Genomic DNA, 20,482 nt, shown 5'->3' with positions numbered 1-20,482 from the left:
CAGAGATAGGCCAGGTAATTACAGATCAGTTACACTAACATCACTGGTTGGGCAATTATTAGAACAAATTCTGAACGACAAGATTAATCAACACTTGGAAAGGCAGGGATTGATCAAAAAGACTCAGAACAGATTGGTTAGGGGGAGATCCTGTCTAAGAAATTTAACTGAGTTTTTTGAAAAGGTGATTAAGTGATTAGGGTAGTCCATTTGACATGGTTTGCATGGACTTCAGTAAGGCCTATGACAAAATCCCACACGGAAAGGTGTTCCAAAAAAGATAAGAGCCCATGGGATCAACGGCTAGTACAAACTAGAACCAAAATTGACCTGCAAACAGGAGGCAAAGCGTGGTGGTGAAGGAATGCTTTTTGCCATTGGAAGCCAGTGACTAGCAGTGTACCACAGATTGCTGCTGGGATCCTTGTTGTTTATGTACATGTACATGTGAATGTGAATGTAAAAACGGTGTAAGTACTAAGTTTGCAGATAACAGGAAAATTAGTGATGTGAGGAGGAGACCCTTAGGCTATAATCCAATATTGATCTGCTGATAAATTTGATAGAGTGCAAAGGAATGCATTTGGCAGGTCTAATATGGGACGGATATACACAAAAAACAATGGGTCCTGACCGAAGTACTGAGAATCAAAGGGACCCTGATGTACAAATCCATAGATCCCCAGGAGTTGTTAGCACAGGTCGACCAGATGGTGAACATGGCATATGGGACGCTTACCTGCATTAGCGAGGGCACAGAATATAGGAGCAAGGAAATCTTGTTACAACTTCAAAAAACACTGGCTAGGCCACAGCTGGAGGAGTTGTGTGCGTAATTCTGGAGCAGGTGCACAGGAGATTCTCCAAGATGTTGCCGCTGAGGAAAAGTCTCAGTTATGAGGAGGGACTGGATAGGCTGGGTTTGTTTTCCTTGAAGCAGAGCAGGGTGAAGGAATCTTTGATTGAGAGTTATCGACAGAGTAGAAAATTTGAGAATTTTTTTCCTATGGCAGACATGTCTAAGACCAGATGGCAGAGGTTTAAGGTGAGGAGTAAGTGATCTATAGGAGATCTGAGAATTTCTTTTTCACCTAGATGGTGGTAGACATATGCCTGAGTAGATGGTGAAGGTAGATACTGTCAACATTTAAGCAGCATCTCGATATGCATTTAAAATACCAGGGCATAGTAGGCTATAGACCACATGTAAGCGGAATTAGTGCCATTTGGTATTTATTAGTTAGTATAGTTACGGCAATAGAAGGGCCTGTTTCTATGCTCAAAGATTATATGACTGCATAAACAGCACAGTTCAAGGAAATAACTTACTACCATCTTCTCTAGGGAAATTAAGATAGGCAAAAAAAATTCTGGCCATGCCAGCTACACCGACAAATAATTGTGCTAACCAAGTCCTAATTAAAATGGGGAGTAAACAAGTTTATCTCCTTCATAAAAATTTCATTTGGTTTTGCACCCAATACCTTTGGATAGGCCACAGTTTGGAGGTTGTAGGGGTGAAAGAGTTCCAGACTGTCACTACCATTTGCAAGTAAGGGAGGAACAACACTGCAAAATGGTTAGTATTATGATGTCGTCCTCTTTGACAGAAATGTCCTAGAAGAACATTTTGTTTACCCAGTTAAAATCCCTGCACTGTTTTCAGCATCCCAATTAGATCATTCCACAAATTTCTAAATTCAAGAGACTGCCTGAGTTGTGTAACACTGCCTGCTAATTTAACCCTATACACTCTAAACAAGGGTGAATGTGCACTGCACACTTCAAGGCTGGAAAATGCTCAAGTTCAGGCAGCGTCTGTGAAGAGCAGAAGGAAGTTAATGATTCAGAGCAGAATCTGGTGAAATTTCATCAAAATTAAATCTTAACTCTCACTTACTCTCCATGAGCGCTGCTTCTTGACCCTTGTGTTTCCAGAATGCTTTAGATTTCTATCATGTACATGATTTTGCTTTTGCAAACATCTTTTCTGAAGCTGTTGCCCAGATTTGAAGACAGGATTCCAGATGGAGGCTGACTAAGACTGACTAAATAATTGGTGCATTATTTTCACTCTTTTGTATTTCAATTTCCTTTTGACAAAGGCAAACATTTCACTAGAATTTTTGACTGCTTCAGATTCTTATCCACCCATTATTGGATCAAGGCTCTAGTTAAAGACCTAAAATGATGGAAGAAATTCACTTCTGTCACAAGGCTAGGAGTGAGACTGTTAGTTGATAATTTACATATCCCCTAATAGTGAAGCAGACAGCTTTAGGTGACAGCATGAATGTAAAAACACTTCAGTTTCGACGCACCTAAGATTCCACAAACTTGGCCAAGCCCCCAGTCACTATTCTTAATATCAAAACCAAATAGGAAAATTGGTTGTACAGAAAGGTCAATGGAATGGGCCAGACAGCTGTCAGAATATTAATGAACCAAATGGCTTTTTGTACAGAAAGGTTCTTTAAATCCATGATCACGTGTTTAATGTGTATTCTGTTTTATATGAGAATCACTAGATTCACACTTATGTAATAAAGCGCAGAATAAATAAGTCTCAAACTGACCACGAGCTAGCGTGCTAGACATTTGATAATACACAAAGTTCTGTTCAAAAATTTACAGCGAAGTGTGGGAATTTGTGATGGGCAGAAAATAAAGTATTCAATAATATATGGTAATTAGATGCCAACTCTGAAGATAGAAAGAAGAGAGAAAGAAAGAGAAAGAAGGCGGAGGCTTACTGAACACTTCCTTTCCCTACTCTCACCAAAATGTTATGTGACTCATTCCAGAAAGACAACGGCTGTTACTTCTGGAATAGTCTTCTTACATCTACGGTATGTATAATGTATAGGGACTGATGCAAAAAGGTTAATTCTGCCCAATCAATCTAATTTACTCCTTCATTTATCAACCCTGCCAAGGTATCATCGAGTGTGCACTGGCAACCCTGTGACTGTTCTGCATGCATAATACTTAACACCAGGTTTTGACTGTATAACATCCCAGTCACATTTGAATTCTATCCTCAGTCAATATCCACACAATGATTATTGAAGCAAAAGCTACTGGACAGACTCTATTCAATTCTCCTCCCAGTCCTATCAAAACAGAGATAACACAGAGGCCACTTGCACTATTCATAAAACTGTCTCAGCGGAGACTAGCCAACGGAATTGAACATAGTTTGAGGTTTAGTTGCATGGAAAATAATGTAAAACATTAAAAGCTGAGGGGAGGTCTCGGCAGAGGTTATTAAAACGTTTCCAGAGAAAGGAATAGGACAGAGAGTATGAAAAGGCTGAGGAATGTAACTTCAGGCACAGCATATAAGGGGAAAAATATGAGTAAAGGGGCTGTCAACAGACAGAGTTTCGTATTTCAATGCATGCAGTATACAAAACAAAGTAAATTACTTGGTAGTGCAGATTGGAATTGGCAGGTATGTTGTGGGTATCACAGAGACATAGCTGCAAGGGAGTGAGGGTTGGGAACTAAATATCCAAGGTTATGCACTCAATCAAAAGGATAAGCAGCTGGAGAGAGGGGACGAGGTTGCCTTGTTACTAAGAAATTAAATTAAATTGATAGCAAGAAGTGATTTGGACAATAGACTTAGAAAGCATAGAATCTGTATGGGTAGAGTTGGGGAACCAAAAAGGAAAACAAAACTAATGAGAAGTATGTATCTCCTGGCAGTAGTCAGGATGTGGGTTGGAAAATAAACCAGGAGATAGGAAAGGCATGGAAGAAAGGCAATATTACAATAATCATGAGGGGACTTCAATATGCAGGTGGACTGGGAAAATAAAATGCAATAGCCCATGGTGTTAGGGGGAAGGCACTGGCACGAATAGATGAGTGGTTGACTAGTAAAAGGCGAAGTGTCGGGATAAAGGGATGCCATTTTTATGGATGGCAGCCATTTATTACTAGAAGTGAAGGGGTCCACAACGGGGACTACAACTATTCCAGTTATACATTAATGATCGGGATGAAGGAACTGAGGTTATTGTTTCAATTGATGATGACACAAAAATAGGTGAAGAGGCAGGTAGTGCTGAGGAAGTGGGGAGGCTGCAGAAGATCACGGACAAGATGGGGGACTGGGCAAAGAAGTGGCATATTGAATATAATTTGGGAAAAACAAAGTGTGAGGTTATGCACTTTGATAGGAAGAAAAGTGGCAGAGACTATTTTCTAAATGGGGAAAGGCTTTGGAGATATGAAGCACAAAGGGCCTTTGTAGTCCTAGTTCAGGATTTTCTTAAGGGTGATGGAAATAGAAAAGTGCAGCACAGAACAGGCCTTTTGGCCCACAATGTTGTGCCGAGGTTTAATTCTAATGTAAAATAAAATAACTTAACCTACGCGCCCCTCAATTCACTGCTCTCCATGTGCATGTCCAGCAGTTGCTTAAATGTCCCTAATGACTCTGCTTCCACCACCACCGCTGGCAACACATTCCATGCATTCATAATTCTCTGTGTAAAGAACCTTTTTCTGATGTCCCTCTATACCTTTCTCCTAATATCTTAAAACTATGGCCCCTCATGCCAATCAATCCTGCCCTGATGTGCAAGTTCAGTTGACAGTTAGGAAGGCAATTGAAATGTTAGCATTCATTTCAAGAGGACGAGAACACAAGAGCAGAGATGTACTGCTGAATTTGTATAAGGCTCTGGTCAGACCACATTTGGAATATTTTGAGCAGTTTTGGGACTCGTATCTAAGGAAGGATATGCAACACTGGATGGGTCCAAAGGAGATCTACAAGAACAATTCCAGAGATGAAGGGCTTGTCATTTGAACAGCAGTTTGAGGACTCTGAGGTCTGTCCTCAATGGAGTTTAGAAGGGTGAGGGGGGTATCTCATTGAAACTTACAGAATATGGAGAGGCCTGGATAGAGTGGATATAGAGATGATGCTTCCATTAGTAGATGGGATGAGGACCTGGGGGCACAGTCTCAGTGAAGGAACAACCCTCCAGAACCGAGAGGAGGAGGGATTTAGTCATTAGTGTATTTAAGGCGGAGATAGATAGCTTTTTAATCACTAAGGGAATCAAGGGTTTGGGGAAAAAAAGCAGGTAAATCAAGTTAAGAATTATAATACCAACAGTTATCTCAATGTATGATGCAGCACACTTCATAGGCCTACGCCTGTTCCTACATTTTATGATCTTACAATCTATACCCACTGCATCTGTCCAAATGTGTGGTGCCTAGAGTTTTCAGTTCTCCACCCAAGAGTATTTCAAGCTTTTCTGAAGTTGAGAACAGTATGAAACACAAAAGGAAGTAGAAGAAGAAGTGTCACCTATTTTTAATCTTCCAGAGAGATCATTAAAGCATATCATGCTTTACAACCAAGCCTAATACACTCAAATCTTCGGTCCAGTTACAATTTGTTGCCGTGCTCAAATGCAGCAACACATGTGAACAACATCCAAAAGGTAGAATTAGTGGCAAGGGACATTCAGACATCACAGGTACTAGCAGCGGTTATGCCAGCAAACTACAGGAAGTTGAGCAGCTCTCCCTGTCTGGCAGGAGAGATATCATGATCCAGAAGATCATCCTCTCAGGACAAGTCTCAGCTGAGAACCTTCATCATAGGAAGATCTTGAGATCATTGCTGGATTATGATTGTGAGCAAAACTTAGAAGATCAGTTGAGCTGAGCTGAAATTGGTGGAGAAATAGTGTGGCACGGTGGCTCAGTGGTTAGCACTGTTGCCTCACAGCACCAGGGACCCAGGTTCGATTCCTGCCTTGGGTGGCTGACTGTTTGGAGTTTGCACATTTTCCCCATGTCTGCGTGGGTTTCCTCCGAGTGCTCTGGTTTTCTCCCACAATCCAAAGATGTGCAGATTAGGTGAATTGCCCATAATCAGGGGTGAATATGGGAATGTGTCTGGATGGGTTACTCTTTGGAGAGTCGGTATGGACTTGTTGGGCCGACGGGTCTGTTTCCATACTATAGGTGATCTAATCTTTATGTTGACTTCGGCCCAATGCCAATTCAGTAACCAGCCAGCCAGTGCCATGGCCTCTGCTAGTTCCCAGGCCTCAGGTCAGGGGGTCTGCAATACAGTCAGGGTGAATGGGAAGAAAGTGGAGGAAGGATCACTGTGTGCCAAAGTAGCGGTAAGTGACAACGTGAGCCACTGATCCCAAAAGGACAGTAAGGTCTCACCTTCGAGCAAAAAAACTGAAATGGAGGGGTGTCCAGAAGGACGACAGGCTGAAGCGGAGGAAAAGGTAATCAGTGCAGAGAAATAATTGCAGTTCCTCTGGCCTGGATATTCTGCTACAAGGAGGTCACTTCACCATCTCCAAAGTTAAGGAGGTGGTCAGCAGGCGCCTCATCATAGTGTCTGCTATGTGCAAAAACGCTCCAAGACTAATTAACGTGTGGTTAAGAGTGAGCAGCTGGGTATCCTGCAGCAGCTCCCACAACTGTTGGCCTCATCCAAGCCAATCATTCTGGCTGCTGACTCCAACACTATCATCGATGTAGTTGGAAATCTGAAAGGGCTAAAAGCAAACTGGATGCCATGTCGAGATTCCTTATGGAAACGGTTAAAGTTGCCAAGCCTCATGACGTCTTCAGCACCCCTTCTGATAGAGCGCAGAGTGTATACAACTGGTTAAAGCCACACAAGTCTGTCCGCTTAAAGCTAGATTATCTGTTTGCGTCATGCACCTTCTTGGTCAAACAGGTACTCTTCGCTAACCACTGCCTCCTACAGGATGACCAGCATGCCGGCAAGGGAACTTTGAAGCATGAAAGTGAAACTCTTGACACTGGAAAACACGGAGGTGCTCAAAATGGATTACACGGGTTGGAGAAGATCCTTTTTTTTGAGTCTCCAGTGGACAAATGGGAAACAGTCAAAGGGAACATTAAAACGTTCTTTATCCTCAAAGGTGTTTACAGGGCAAGAGACAGGTGGGGTAAACTGTCCAAACTCCAGAAAAGCAGTCAGAACCTACTCCTGCTGCAGATGCTTGGTGTCTACGTCACAGAGGAAGGAAGAAGATGGCACAGTAACATCATCTGAGTCTAACACCCTGAGGATCAGCAAATCCTTTTATGTCAGACTGTGTGACACAAAGCTCACAGAAAGCACAGCCTCCCAGTTGTCCCTGTCCTCTATCACAGAGGTCTTAGACGACAGCACATGGGAGAGGCTGGACCAGCCATTGTCTCTGCATGAGCTGTCCAAGGTCCTCAAGTCCTTAGAAAAGAATGAAACTCCTGGAAGTGACAGCTTACCGGCCGAGTTGTATTCAGCTCTGTGGGACATATTGGCCAGGATCTGCTGGAGTTGTATTACAGTATACCTCTGTCAGGTAGCATGTGCGAATCCAGGAGGAAAGCTTTCATCACTGTCGTCTACAAGAAGGGGAAAATGGAGGAAATTAGAAATTGGTGGCCAATTTCACAGCTGAATGAGGACTGCAAAATCCTGCCCAAGGTCATCGCCAATTGGATAGGGAACTCGCAACTGAATCTGACAATTCTGCATCAATATCATTAGTGCAGTCTCGATCAACTGTTGGGAATCATAAAGCATCCCGATCAGATTTGGAGTCAGGCAAGGCTGCCCAATCTCTGCGGCTTTGTCCACCAGGAAGGGCACGAGCCGAAGAGGGATGACTATTCCAAGCAACAGACTGCTAGAGCTCTAAACCTCCCTGTACACAGATGACAGTGTCATTTTCTGCTTGGTGCAGACTCATGAGCATTCGTGATCAGTTTGAACTGGCCTCAGAAGCCAAAGGTGAATCAAGGCAAGAGTGAGGCCATTTCTTTGGGAAGCAAGCCAACCAATCCGTAATCCCTGTCACCATCAGGGCAGATTAACTGAAGGTGCCGGGAATATGGTTTGCAAGGTCAGGGCACGTGCAAAATCTTCAGAGATGCACAAGACCAAGGTGAGGCAGAAATTAGTCTCTTCAGAACATCGCTCACTCTCCATTGTGGGTAAAAACTGGTCATCAGGTGAGAGGCACTCTGTTGTTATAGATGGCACAGTTCCCATTTTCCGAACCTGGACCACTACAATCACCTGAGCCATCTGCACTTAATCTGGAGGTGGTCCAGGTCTGCAGGAACCCTACCTACAAAACTCTGAAGGGGGAGGGGGGACCTAACATTCCCAAGGCCACCCTCATCCTGATGGCCACCTTTGTGTGTGACTGTATCAAGCCATGCATAGACTCTCAGGTACACAAAAAACAAACTTTGTGAAGGATGGGGTTGGTCTCGTAGGAAAGATCACTGCGTAAGGTCTTTCTGCCAAAGTTAAATGGAGGTCCATTGAGTTATCAGACTGTCCCAGTGCCTCAAATGTATATAAACACTGTCTCGCCAAAGTAACAAATGCCTGGGTTTGTTTGCTGAAAAGTGTCAACTCCAACGTTTGTTTCTTTGTACAGAACTGAATTGCATTAGTAACTACGTATGTAAAGATATTTTTATGAAAACAAAAAAAAAAGCATCCAACCTCATGACATTCAATGGCATCATCAATGATTCATCAAGGAACAAAATCCTGGAGAGTTTCCATTGATCAGAAAATTATGGAGCAGCTCATTAAAAGTAACAACTAAAACAGAAGGTCAGAGGTCTGGTATTCTACAACTATGGAAGCACCTCCTGACTTCCCACAGTCTCTCCACCAAGGTTATAGCATGTAGGAACAGAAACAGGCCATTACACCCATCAAGTCTGCTCTGTCATTCAATGAGACCATTGCTGATGAGATAATCTTAAACTCCAGTCTCTTGCCTTTTTCCCCATAATGCTTGATTCTTTTCCAGCTTAAAATATGTCTGTCTTTGCTTTGAATATTCTTAACAACCCACCCTCTAAAAGGCCATTCAGATCAAAACACCATTTTAATTATCCCTACTCCCAAAAACTCAAAAGTTTCTTTAACAGCACTTTCAACCACCTATAACATCAAGATCAACAGATGCATGGATCCATGAATTTTAAGTTTCCCTATAAATCAACAAATATAACATCTAGACTTGGACAGTTAATTAGCATCTCTTCTTCACTGCTCGACAAAACATCTGAAACTCTCTACATTATGGGACTGCAACAGTTCAAAACAGCAGCTTACCATTACATTCTTAAGGGCACTCAAAGATAGGTGATAAATGAGGGCTTCCTAGTGATGCCCACATAAGATTATTAATGTTAAAAGACTGTACAAATTCACTTTAACTTCTACTAAAAGGATCACAGTGCAAGGGATATGCTACTCTGAATCTATTGTTTCAACTAATTCATATAAATAACATGACTAATCCTTCACTTTAACAAAAGTGTTAATTGTTCAAGCAATTAAAATTAGTAATCTGTATTCCTTAACCCTCTGTTTGTCTCCTTCAATTTCTGCATGACAAAGTTTTAACAAAATAATATAAATATCACATCTTTCTCATATGAATGCAAAGTAAGATGAATATCTGCATGTTCCAAGTTCACATGCGTAACACTGCCACTGAGAACGTTGTAGATCAAAAATTACAGGCAACATTCAGAGAATGTCAAAAACTAGGTTTAGAATTAGAATCCCCACACTGTAGAAACAGCCCCGTTAACCCAACATGTCCACACCAACCCTCCAAAATGTAACCCTCCCAGACCTATTCCCCTATCCTATATTTGCCCCTGACTAATGCACCTAACCTACACATCCCTCTGGGCAATATACAGCATGACCTAAGCTGCACATCTTTGGACAGTGGGAGGAAACAGGAGCACCTAGAGGAAACCCACACAGACATGGGGAGAATGTCTGTGTGGAGTTTGCACAGTCGTTGGGGGCTGGAATCAAACCTGGGTCCCTGGCGCTGTGAGGCAGAAGTGCTAACCACTGAGTCACTGTGCCGGCCCCCATTCAGCCACCATGCCACCACTATCAATCAATTTGCAAACAAATATTTTGAATAATTCTTTATCATTCTAAATCTATTAACTGGTTTGGTGCTCTTCATTCAACATGGACTACCTATTATTCCCAAATAACTCAGACAGTTCAATGAATAAAATCATACATCTGTCACAGGTTACATAAACATCAGTTGTCTTTTTAAATATTCACATAGAAATGGCAAAATACCAAATACTGAAGAGCTTTCAGTCAAGTTTCCTCCTTCCCAGTGGAAATTGATGCCTTCAATAGAAGAGGATGTGTCAACATGGATACATGTTATTCTTTGGAGCACCACCCATTTCGCTTTACTTCATAAGTTAGCATGCATTAACAGCCAATTTAACTAGAATACTGCTGTTTAGGTATAGTATAAGGATACAAAAGGTAATTCAACTGCAATGTGCCAAAACATTTAGGTTAATAACATTAAAAGTGATTATAGGCGAGCATAAGGGATATAGTTAGTAAGTTGTAGATGACACCAAAATTGGAGGTGTAGTGGACAGCGAAGACGGTTACCTCAGATTACAACGGGATCTTGATCAGATGGGCCAATGGGCTGAGAAGTGGCAGATGGAGTTTAAATTAGATAAATGTGAGGTGTTGCATTTTGGGTAAGCAAGTCTTAGCAGGATTTATTACACTTAATGGTAAGGTCCTCGGGAATGTTGCTGAACAAAGAGCTTGGAGTGCAGGTTCATAGCTCCTTGAAAGTGGAGTCACAGATAGATAGGATAGTGAAGGCGGCATTTGGTATGCTTTCCTTTATCGGGCAGAGTATTGAGTACAGGAGTTGGGAGGTCTTGTTGCGACTGTACAGGACATTGGTTAGGCCACTGCTGGAATATTGCATGCAATTCTGGTCTCCTTCCTATCGGAAAGACGTTGTGAAACTTGAAAGAGTTCAGAAGAGATTTACAAGGATGTTGCTAGGGTTGGAGGATTTGAGTTATAGAAGAGATTGAATAGGCTAGGACTGTTTCCTCTAGGAGTGTCAGAGGCTGAGGGGTGATCCTATAGAGGTTTATCAAATCAAGAGAGACATGGATGGGATAAATAGACAAAGTCTTTTCCTTTAGGGTGGGTGGGGGGGGTGGGGGAAAGAGGCCAGAACTAGGTGAGAGGGTAAAGATTTAGGGTGAGAGGGGAAAAATTTTTATAAATTTAAATAGTTTCACTTTTTGTTTGCTCCACTAATCTCACCACCACCTTTAGGAAACAACTAAGCACGAAAAGGAAACCTCACCCACTTTTAATCTGACAAGGATCATAGAAGTACAGAGGTGTCAGGTAATGCCTCTACTCTCAGGAAAGATAAACATCGCTTAAACCCAACAACCTACTCACTAACATAATGTATTCATATTACAGATTTTAAAAAAAAACCATGAGCTTCCAAATAAGCTGTACAATGCTAAGAGATTTCTATGTACCAGATTATGTATTCAAAATAAATTTGGTTGATGTGCTCATCACTATTAATGGTCAAATGCTACAGGAAATTTAAGCAAACAGCAGATGGACACAAGCTCAAATTCAAAAATTACTGTTGGAGTTAGACTGCTCCGTATTTAGTCTCCCTCTCTGACTCAACACCTGCTTACAACAATTCAATGCTAAGTAAACTTGCTACAAAGTTAAATATTGTCCATTCCAGTTTCAGTACCCATTCAAGATGTGATAGTAAAGCAAATTTTTAAAAATAATTTTCTCCATTTTCTACTGGAAATATTTCTACTGTACGTACCTGAATTGTCACAGGCTTCATCCAATTTGTACTTTCCTGTTAGACCCTGTTAATTATCAACCTGTTAAAAGATTTAGCTGATCAGTTCCTTGCCTTGTTCACTCAGATCCAAAATGTTCGGTTCCCTTTGATGTGATGTTATCAACTCATTTTTATCAAATTCTGCATTGCAAATTCAAAATCCAATCGCAGACTCTATCCAATGTACCAACGGAAATAATGGTGCTGCAGTTTACTCCTACCTAGCTTTCTTGGTTGCATGGAATTTGGTTTCTGTATACGAAAGAAGTTCTCAGAATATACCAAATCGAATATACTTTTACCTTTAACAGCTGCACCTATGGATATGGTTTTGAATAATCATAATAGCTGATGGAGGTTGCCACAAAACTGTAATAGTATCCTAAAAAAAATTGTTGCTTTCCATATAATAGTGACATGAGGAACGTTAGAAATATTCCAGCACAGTCAACAAAGTGGCAGCCACAACACACTGCACATTGCTGCCTCAGGAAACTGCTGGGGTCAGATGGAACTGCTTCAGGTATTTCCTCAGAAGCCAGTACACACACACACACACACAATGTCCTTATGGACAACTTAGATGTAGCGTGACCAACACTCCAAATGACATCTGTCTCAGAACTTTGCTGCTTGGGAATTTGCATTGTACTCCTGCTCGTACGCAATCCAATCTGGCACAACGCACGTGCACAGACATAGTTAGAAAGGAGCAGAGTATTACTGGCCAGTTTCAACCTAAGTTGGTGAGGCCAAGGTGTGGGGTTAGTGCCTGACACAGGCCAAAGGGAGCAAGGCTTTATACATGAAAGCCCAGGATCTGGATAGGGTTTGGATCTGGGGAGGGCTTTCCAGCAGGCTGGTCTTCCTTGATTGCCTCAACACTGCCCCCAAGTCTGTTACTGCAGGCCAAGGAGCACCCAGTACCACCTCCAGCCCTACTCATCACTCCCAATCCCAAATCCTCCCTAGGCTCAACAGCTACTCTCCATGTACTCTTCCCACTTGGACGGTCCCTGTTAGCATATACCACGCCTGCCAATCCTCTCCCCAATATAAAATACAATAATAGCAGTTTAAGTGATGATTTACCTCACTGTGGTTTAGTGAAACCTTGCTCAGTGGAAACTGGCGGACATTAGCTTACCAAACATTGAAAGTTGTATTCCAAAATTAATTTACTGGTTGTATGAATGCAAGTTCTTCTACTTTAGTTAGCTTGACTTAATTTTTGATTACATAAGGAAACTTTAGATCGTAGGACCAAAGTAGCACAGACACAATACGCGAAATAACTTCTTCCATAGAGTAACCAAACTATGATTCTTTAAAAACAACGTATGTCAGAGCAGAAGTAGGCAATTCAGCCCAACATTCCTGCTGCACCATTTAATGGGATCATGGTTGATCTGATCATCTTGTAGCGTTTTTCCATAACTCTTGATTTCTTTACTGATTAAATCTGTCGAGTGCAGCCTCTAATACTTAATAACCCAGCCTCAACAGCCCTTTGTGATACATAAGTCCACAGATCCATTACCTCAAAGAAATTCCTCATCTATCTTAAAATATTTGACCCCTTATTCTGAGATTGCGCCCTCTGGTCCGAGACTCTTCCACAGCAGAAACAATCTTTCCACATCTACCCCAAGAATCTTGTATGTTTAAATCAAGACCTCTCTCATTCTTCTGTATTCCAAATATCATAGGGCCAATCTACTCAAACCCTTTTGAAAAGATAGTCTCTCTATACCTGATATAAGCCAATGCACTTTCGCTGAACCGCCTGAAATAAAAGGCCCAAAACGGTTTACAGTATTCCATCTGTGGTTGTATTAGTGCCTTGTGTAATTTTAGCAAAACTTCCCTATTTTCATACTCCATTCTCTTTGACATAAAGACAATATTCCCCATTTGCCTTCCCTATTATCTACTGAACATGAATGCTGGCTTTTTGAGACTCAGAGACGAAGGCTTACAAATCCCTCCGTTCTGTAGCTTCCTACAGTCTCTTTCTCCATATAATATTCAGCTTCTCTATTCTATGATATTCAACATGAATTCCTTTTATTTCATGACTGCGAAGAAATTTAAATATGGAATACTAAGCTATTATTGTAGATTCAGCAGAACATTGCAAAGGACGTTGCATTTTTTAAAATTAAACTACATATTTCTGAACAGGCTATTGGAGAATTTACTCAGCTCCATGGCTTATCCTCTCTTGAACGAACTAATTGTTGTGCATACGGTTTCATAGATACTGGTGACCATTTATTATCTTTTACTCATTCATGGGATTAGAGTGTCGCTGGTTAGCCCAGTATTTATTTCTCGTCCTTAATTGCCCAGAGGGCAGTTAAGAGCTAACTACATTGTTGTGGGTTTGGAGTCACATGTAGGCCAGAACAGGTAAGGACAATAGTTTCCTTCCATAAAGGACATTAATGATTCAGATGGTTTTTCTGACAATTGACAATGGTTTCATGGTCATCATTAGACTCTATTTATACAGTACAAGATATTCAATCAAAGATGCCCTTCAATCATGTGCAATTTAAGCTTCAGGTGGTGTCACGGCACACTTTAGAACTTTAAGCGGGAAACGTGGAGGTATTTTCCCCTGTCGAGCTCTGAAACACTGTATTGCAGAGCCACTAATACAGCATGAATCATTAGGGTTCTTGTGGCACAGTGATAGTATCCCCACCTCCGAATCAAAGATGTATATAATAACATCCCTGAGCAGATTAATCAAAATGCATGTACAGGACGAATCGTGGCTTTGTGCCATTCCAGGTTGCATGCTGAAACATTATAGGAACCCCATCTGTTTGATCCAACCATTGGAGCAACTTAAAAGAATGGCCAGTGGTTCACAGATATAATTTGTAATTGAAGCACTAAAGACCTTTTAATAGTGCACTCTGTAACCCACTGTACTAACATGCACATATTGGAACTTCAATTATCTGCAGAACTCAGACCACAACAATTTTCATTGGAGGTCATGATTTTGTTTTGTTTAAGCAAGTTAAATTGATATTTTTCAGTAATTGAATTCTTCCCTAGCAAAATAATTATCTGGATGAGTAACTGAGCTAACAAATACTCTATTCACTCAAGATACCAACCTTAAATAAGTAATAATTAGGTTACAAATTGGTGACCCTCCAGTCTGAATCAGTGCTCATCTGTGAACAATACATCCTACTCCATATGTCCCTTAGCCAGATTAATTATTCAATTACTACAGAATACGATAGTAATTAGGGTGTTTGAAACTCTCATTGAAAGGCAGATACTTAGACCAATAATATGCTAATATACCCACATGGAATACAAACAATAAATATATAAGAGCCAGGTGATCCAATGGGTAAGAGTGGGGGAACTCCAAATTTTAACCCCTGTTCTGTCCTGTCTCAGGTGTTATATTGGAAGTAGACAACTAAATTTGTCTGAACCTAGTTTACTTTATAGTCAGTCAAAGGGGAGTATAGAGGGACTGGATAGAAGTCCCAGAATAGTTCAGTTCTCTCTTTCTACTACCTTTTAAGGGAAAATGACCACTGACATGGTCATGGACCAAAAAAGGTGAAACAGATTAAAAGAAGTAATGGATCTATCAGACAGTCGTAAAAAAAATACATTTTTAAAACGTGGGATACAATTTGAGCAAAAATGTCTTCGGCATCTGAAAACACCCTTTTACTAATTTCAAATTTAAGAATTAAGAAGGGGCACCCACTGGAGTGCAAATGGGTGGCAATTACCTGGAACGCTGATAGGAAAATTCGCAATTAACATCCTTATACTTGATAAAATTTCTGAAAAACAAACCCCAAAGAAATGCAGATGCTGGAAATCAGAAATTGCTGTAAAACTGAGCAGATCTAGCAGCATCTATGGAGAAAAAGTAGAATTAACTTTGCAGTTCCAGTGACTCTGCTACCTCTCCTCAGATGCTGCCAGATCTGCACAGTTTTTCCAGCAATTTCGGGTTTTGTTTTGACAACTCTTTTTGGGGAGTTGGCCAGTAAGAGAAGAAACCAAATATATCTACAAAAAAGGTCCAAGGTTCAGGACTGTTGTAACTATTTTCTAGAATTCAATACCTTGTCATATCAAAGATGAATTTTTATTGAAGATGATCACAATCAAATGTGTAGACATCTAAAGTTAATTTCTCAAAGTTGCTAGGTCTATACTGAAGTATTCCGCTTTACAATTGTGTAGTCAAAGCAGAACATTTCCTCATGAAGATTTGAAATTCATTCAACAAACGTTCATTGTAAAAAAAAAAGCTTGTTACTCAGACAGGTATCACAATTAAGTGGTGGAAATTAGGAGGAAGAAATAAAACAATTAGTTAGAAAGAACCAGAGCATGTCACACTTCAATGTTGCCAAGTCGGAAAATAATTTGGACACAGCAAGGATCCACAAACAACAAAAATGGTCACATAATGTATTTTAATGATGTTGGTCAAAGGATAAATATTGGCCAGTATACTAATCCCCACCTCTCTTTCAATTGGTGTAAATCAGTTTTTACATTCCCTTGAGGGGTCTTGGATTAATTGCAGGAACTAAAGCTCATAACTATTCTAATATACAGAATAGCCCCTGAGGAACTGAAAAACAAAAGCAGGTTCAGGTGATAGACAGATGTCCAAAGAGAATCAAAGTAATAATCAAATCTATTCCAATAGGTAGAAATGTTGCTTTTTTCTCTTTAAGGAAATTGTAAAATTCTGTTTAAGGAAATCTTTAAAACTAAAATATAATTCATAAGGTCAGAGGTGATTTATTCCTGGCAATCAGAAGTCACAATGTTGCTGGGCCATTATTGTTCCCGTGATCGGTTAACCAGAACTTAATGAGCATCGACTTATTCCCATTACTCAAAGATAAAAACAAATTGATGAACTAAATTTCCAACCAAATATTTTCCAAGCAAATATTGCTTGTAACAGGTTTATAAATAGTCAGCAACAATTTGTTTTCCTCTCATCTCTCAAGCAGAATATTTCCAGAATTAAATGAACTTTGAAATGACAGACAGTGTCTAGATAGGATATTCGTCTCACCTGGCTTTATCTCAACTATAATTCGATAGCTTTATTGAAGAAAGGTTGGAGTGGAATGTTCTGAGCTCTACTTTTGCACATCATTGTACAGCTCTCTTAAACAGACTTACTATTACATAACCTTTCCTCTCTGTCAATTTACTCCCTCATGCCTCTTTTATGTTCAAGAGGGAGCTGGATGCGGCCCTTGCCACTAAAGGGTTCAAGGGGTATGAAGAGAAAGCAGGACTGGGATACTGAAATCGCATGATCAGCTACGATCATACTGAATGGTGGTGCAGGCTCCAAGATATTACCTGTACTTCTGTTGTTACGTTTATTTTCCTTAAGACACCATAACCTAGGGCATGGATTCATTGGTAATAACAATCCTTTTATGTGATATAGGAAAAAGAGGGCTTGCATTTATATAGCATCTGTCATGGCCACAGGCCATCCGGACTGCTTCTCAACCAGCAAAGTACTTCTAACGTCTAGTTGCTATTATGATATAGATAGCGATTTGTATACAAACTCCTGAAAATAATGTGATCATAACCAGATAATCTGCTTTGTGATAAATATTATCAGGATATTGGAAATCACTCCACTGCTCTTCAAGTTTTTCTAAAATTATTTATTTATTGGATACGGACATTGCTGGCTGGCCAACATTTACCCAGAGTTTAAATAAGAGAGAAACAAATTGGTGTGGGTCTGGAGTCATATGTAGGCAAACAGCAAGTAAGGATGGCAATTTTCCTTTCATAAGGACGTTAGTGAAGGAAATAGGTTTTTAATGTCAACTGACAGTGCTTACACGTACGCCTTTAGCCATAGAGATATACAGCACTGAAACAGATCCTTCAGTCCAACCCATCCGTGGCGACAAGATATTCCAACCCAATCTAGTCCCACCTGCCAGCAGCCAGCCCATAATCCCTCCAAACCCTTCCAAATTCATATACTCATCCAGATGCCTTTTAAATGTTACAATTGTACCAGCCTCCACTACTTCCTCTGGCAGCTCATTCCATACACGTATCACCCTTTGCATGAAAAAGTTGCCTCTTAGGTCTCTTTTATATCTTTCCTCTCTCACCCTAAACCTATGCCCTTTAATTCTGGACTCCTCCACCCCAGGGAAGAGACTTTGTCTATTTATCCTACCCATGCTCCTCATGATTTTGTAAACCTGAAAGTCGTCCAAATGTTTATTAAAATTTCACTATATGCCATGGTGGCATTTGAACCCATAGTACCAGAATATTACCCTAGGGTTCTGGATTACTAGTCCAATAATACAGCTATTATGCTCTGGGGTCTATAAACATCCACCTGCCAGGACAAACAGGATCTCAGTTTAATGTTTCATTTTAAAAATATATCTTTGACAGTGTAGCATTCCTTCAGCACAACATTGGTTTGTCAGCCCAGATTTAATCTTGAGTACAGTTCTAGAGTCTCTAGAATGTCACAAATGCATAACCTTCTCAGTTGAGGGGAATATCCAACCTTTTGTGCTACAGCTGACACAAATAATTAGTTTGACTCTATAAATGTGAAGTAGAAACTAATGTGTTGAAATAAAGAGGTATTTATTCAGTAATTCATTTACACAAAACTATCAGAATTTAAATTTCTGTTATGGGTAGGAGAAAACACAGTATTTCATTAACAAACTTGACAACAACTCTGGACAGCGACTTGTGAACAAGTCTGAAATGTAGCTACTGTATCATGAACTTGGAGAAATTTATTTGCACATTCAATAAAAATGTTTTTAAATGTACTTAAAATAAGGATGTGGTTTTTTTTCTTCCTTTTCATTCTGACTTCTTTTGACATCTTGCTTAGCCAAGGCAAATAGTAGGCATTCAAGGGCTCTTTTGATTGGATATCTCCCATTAGGAGTTACATAGTGACTTTTCCTCCTTATCTGGAAGGGCTTTGCCTTAATTTTAGTCCTCCCTACAAGAAATTGATTTGAGATCAAACACGCACTGTGGTTAAACCACCAACAAATAAAAACCACAGACTGCAAACGCCCTTTTTTTTATATAAAATTCATTACTTTACATAAAACTTAAAATCTCCTAGTAAAGTATGTTTCAACTCATTGTAAACCCATAATACAAAAAGTCACCTTCAGATTATGTTTGTAATAAAACTTCAGAGCTATTTTTACCTAAGCAGAATGGGAATACAACTGCCTCATATTTTGCATTGGACTGTAATGCTCATTGGGTGATGCATAGCCACAAAGCAGGATACAGGTACATTGCAAGGGAGTGTAGGCAGGGAGGGTGTCTTTCTCTTCTGAACATCTCCCAATAACTAATGTACTCCCCTGACAGCGGCCTCCTCTGATTTGAACTTTTAGTACTGGTGACTTATTCTGCCACACTACATTAGCCTTCTTCCTCCAGGGCTTCCAGTTCCAAATATCTGAAGGAAAAGGTTATGCAGTGCACAAAACATCACCATAATGTGAAACCTATTCTGGAGCATATCACTGCAAAAACTCCAATGGCGAAACATATATAGGAAGCCAGCAGAAAGGAGAATCCTGCTTATTTTCTGAAGATTAATATTTGAAATCTGCTTATAAAATGTGACCACCTTCCCAATCACCCAGTTCCTTACATCAAATGACATTATGTTAGAACACAAATGCACAAGCACAGATTCCTGGATGAGTGTTATGACAATGTGATGAAAGGTGTGCGAAATATATCATCATTTAACAAATTTGGATTGTTTTTAAAAGAGAGAAATACAGACATGTGTCCGAGCCATAAAAGGATTTTTTTTAAAAAGCAAAAGCCAGAATCTCATTCTGGAACAGCGACCTCAATGCACCAGTTCCAAAAACACACACAACTGCAATCAAGGACTTGGAAGAACCCCTCGAGTATTTATGGAATAAGATGCATACAATTTTATATTTATGACAGGCAGTATAAATAGATTAAGCCAAACGTTTTGTTGTCAGTTCAGAAAACACCAGTGTTTTTGTTGAGAACAATTGAGAGTCGAGTTCAGAAGCAAGCTTTAATTCAGATGAAAATTAGTCACTGCAGCAGCATTTTTCTAGTTTGTGACGTTTTTCACACCAAGAGAGTTTGCAGACAGTTAGAATTTAACAAGTTTGGGCCATCAGATTTGGAGAGGGATCACAAAATATTCTCTACATTTCAACAGAGAAACTGGAAAGAATCAGTTAATTGGAATTTATAGCGTTGGGATAGGATTGAATTTCTCTGGACTGGAGTCTCAACAGCGGATAGTGTTGGAAAACAGGGTTTAACTTAGTTTAATGTTTGTTAAGATTATTTTAAACATAATATGTGCACAGCTTTTTTTTCTCTTTTACATAATAAATGCACATTCTATTGTTAAAAAGTATGTAGCATCATGTGACTTTGTTTCAGTTAGGAACTACAGTCAACAAAAAAAATTAAACATATGATCTATCAAGCCAGATTTCATCCAGAACTGTCAAGTATCAGCATCAACTCGAGTCATTAGAAACAAGCGTGTACACAATTCTGTCACGAAGGCTCAACATGAAGAAACCAGAGAAGTGCCCAGTTCAATTTCAATTTACTACTTAGATTACATTTATAAATCACTGAGAAAAACAAAAAGCTTCTGAAAACCTTGAAAGATC

General features: G+C 40.0%; 1 protein-coding gene across 5 annotated transcripts in view; it reads right to left on the bottom strand.

Moving 5' to 3' along the window:
• Positions 1-20,482, bottom strand: part of dapk1 (death-associated protein kinase 1) — a 253,471-nt gene that overhangs the window by 229,244 nt on the left and 3,745 nt on the right. Inside the window, exon 3 of one of the 5 annotated variants that reach the window (XM_060838350.1) lies at positions 7,294-7,413. The exons of the other annotated variants lie outside the window; for them this stretch is intronic. The gene's annotated coding sequence lies outside the window, so the exon portion shown is untranslated. The remainder of the gene's footprint in view (positions 1-7,293; positions 7,414-20,482) is intronic. 5 annotated transcript variants of the gene reach the window in all.

The sequence above is a fragment of the Hemiscyllium ocellatum genome, chromosome 2 (assembly GCF_020745735.1).
Source record: "Hemiscyllium ocellatum isolate sHemOce1 chromosome 2, sHemOce1.pat.X.cur, whole genome shotgun sequence".
Lineage (NCBI taxonomy): Eukaryota > Metazoa > Chordata > Chondrichthyes > Orectolobiformes > Hemiscylliidae > Hemiscyllium > Hemiscyllium ocellatum.
Note: the sequence above shows the minus strand (reverse complement) of the source record. Positions and strands in the feature narration are given on the sequence as shown.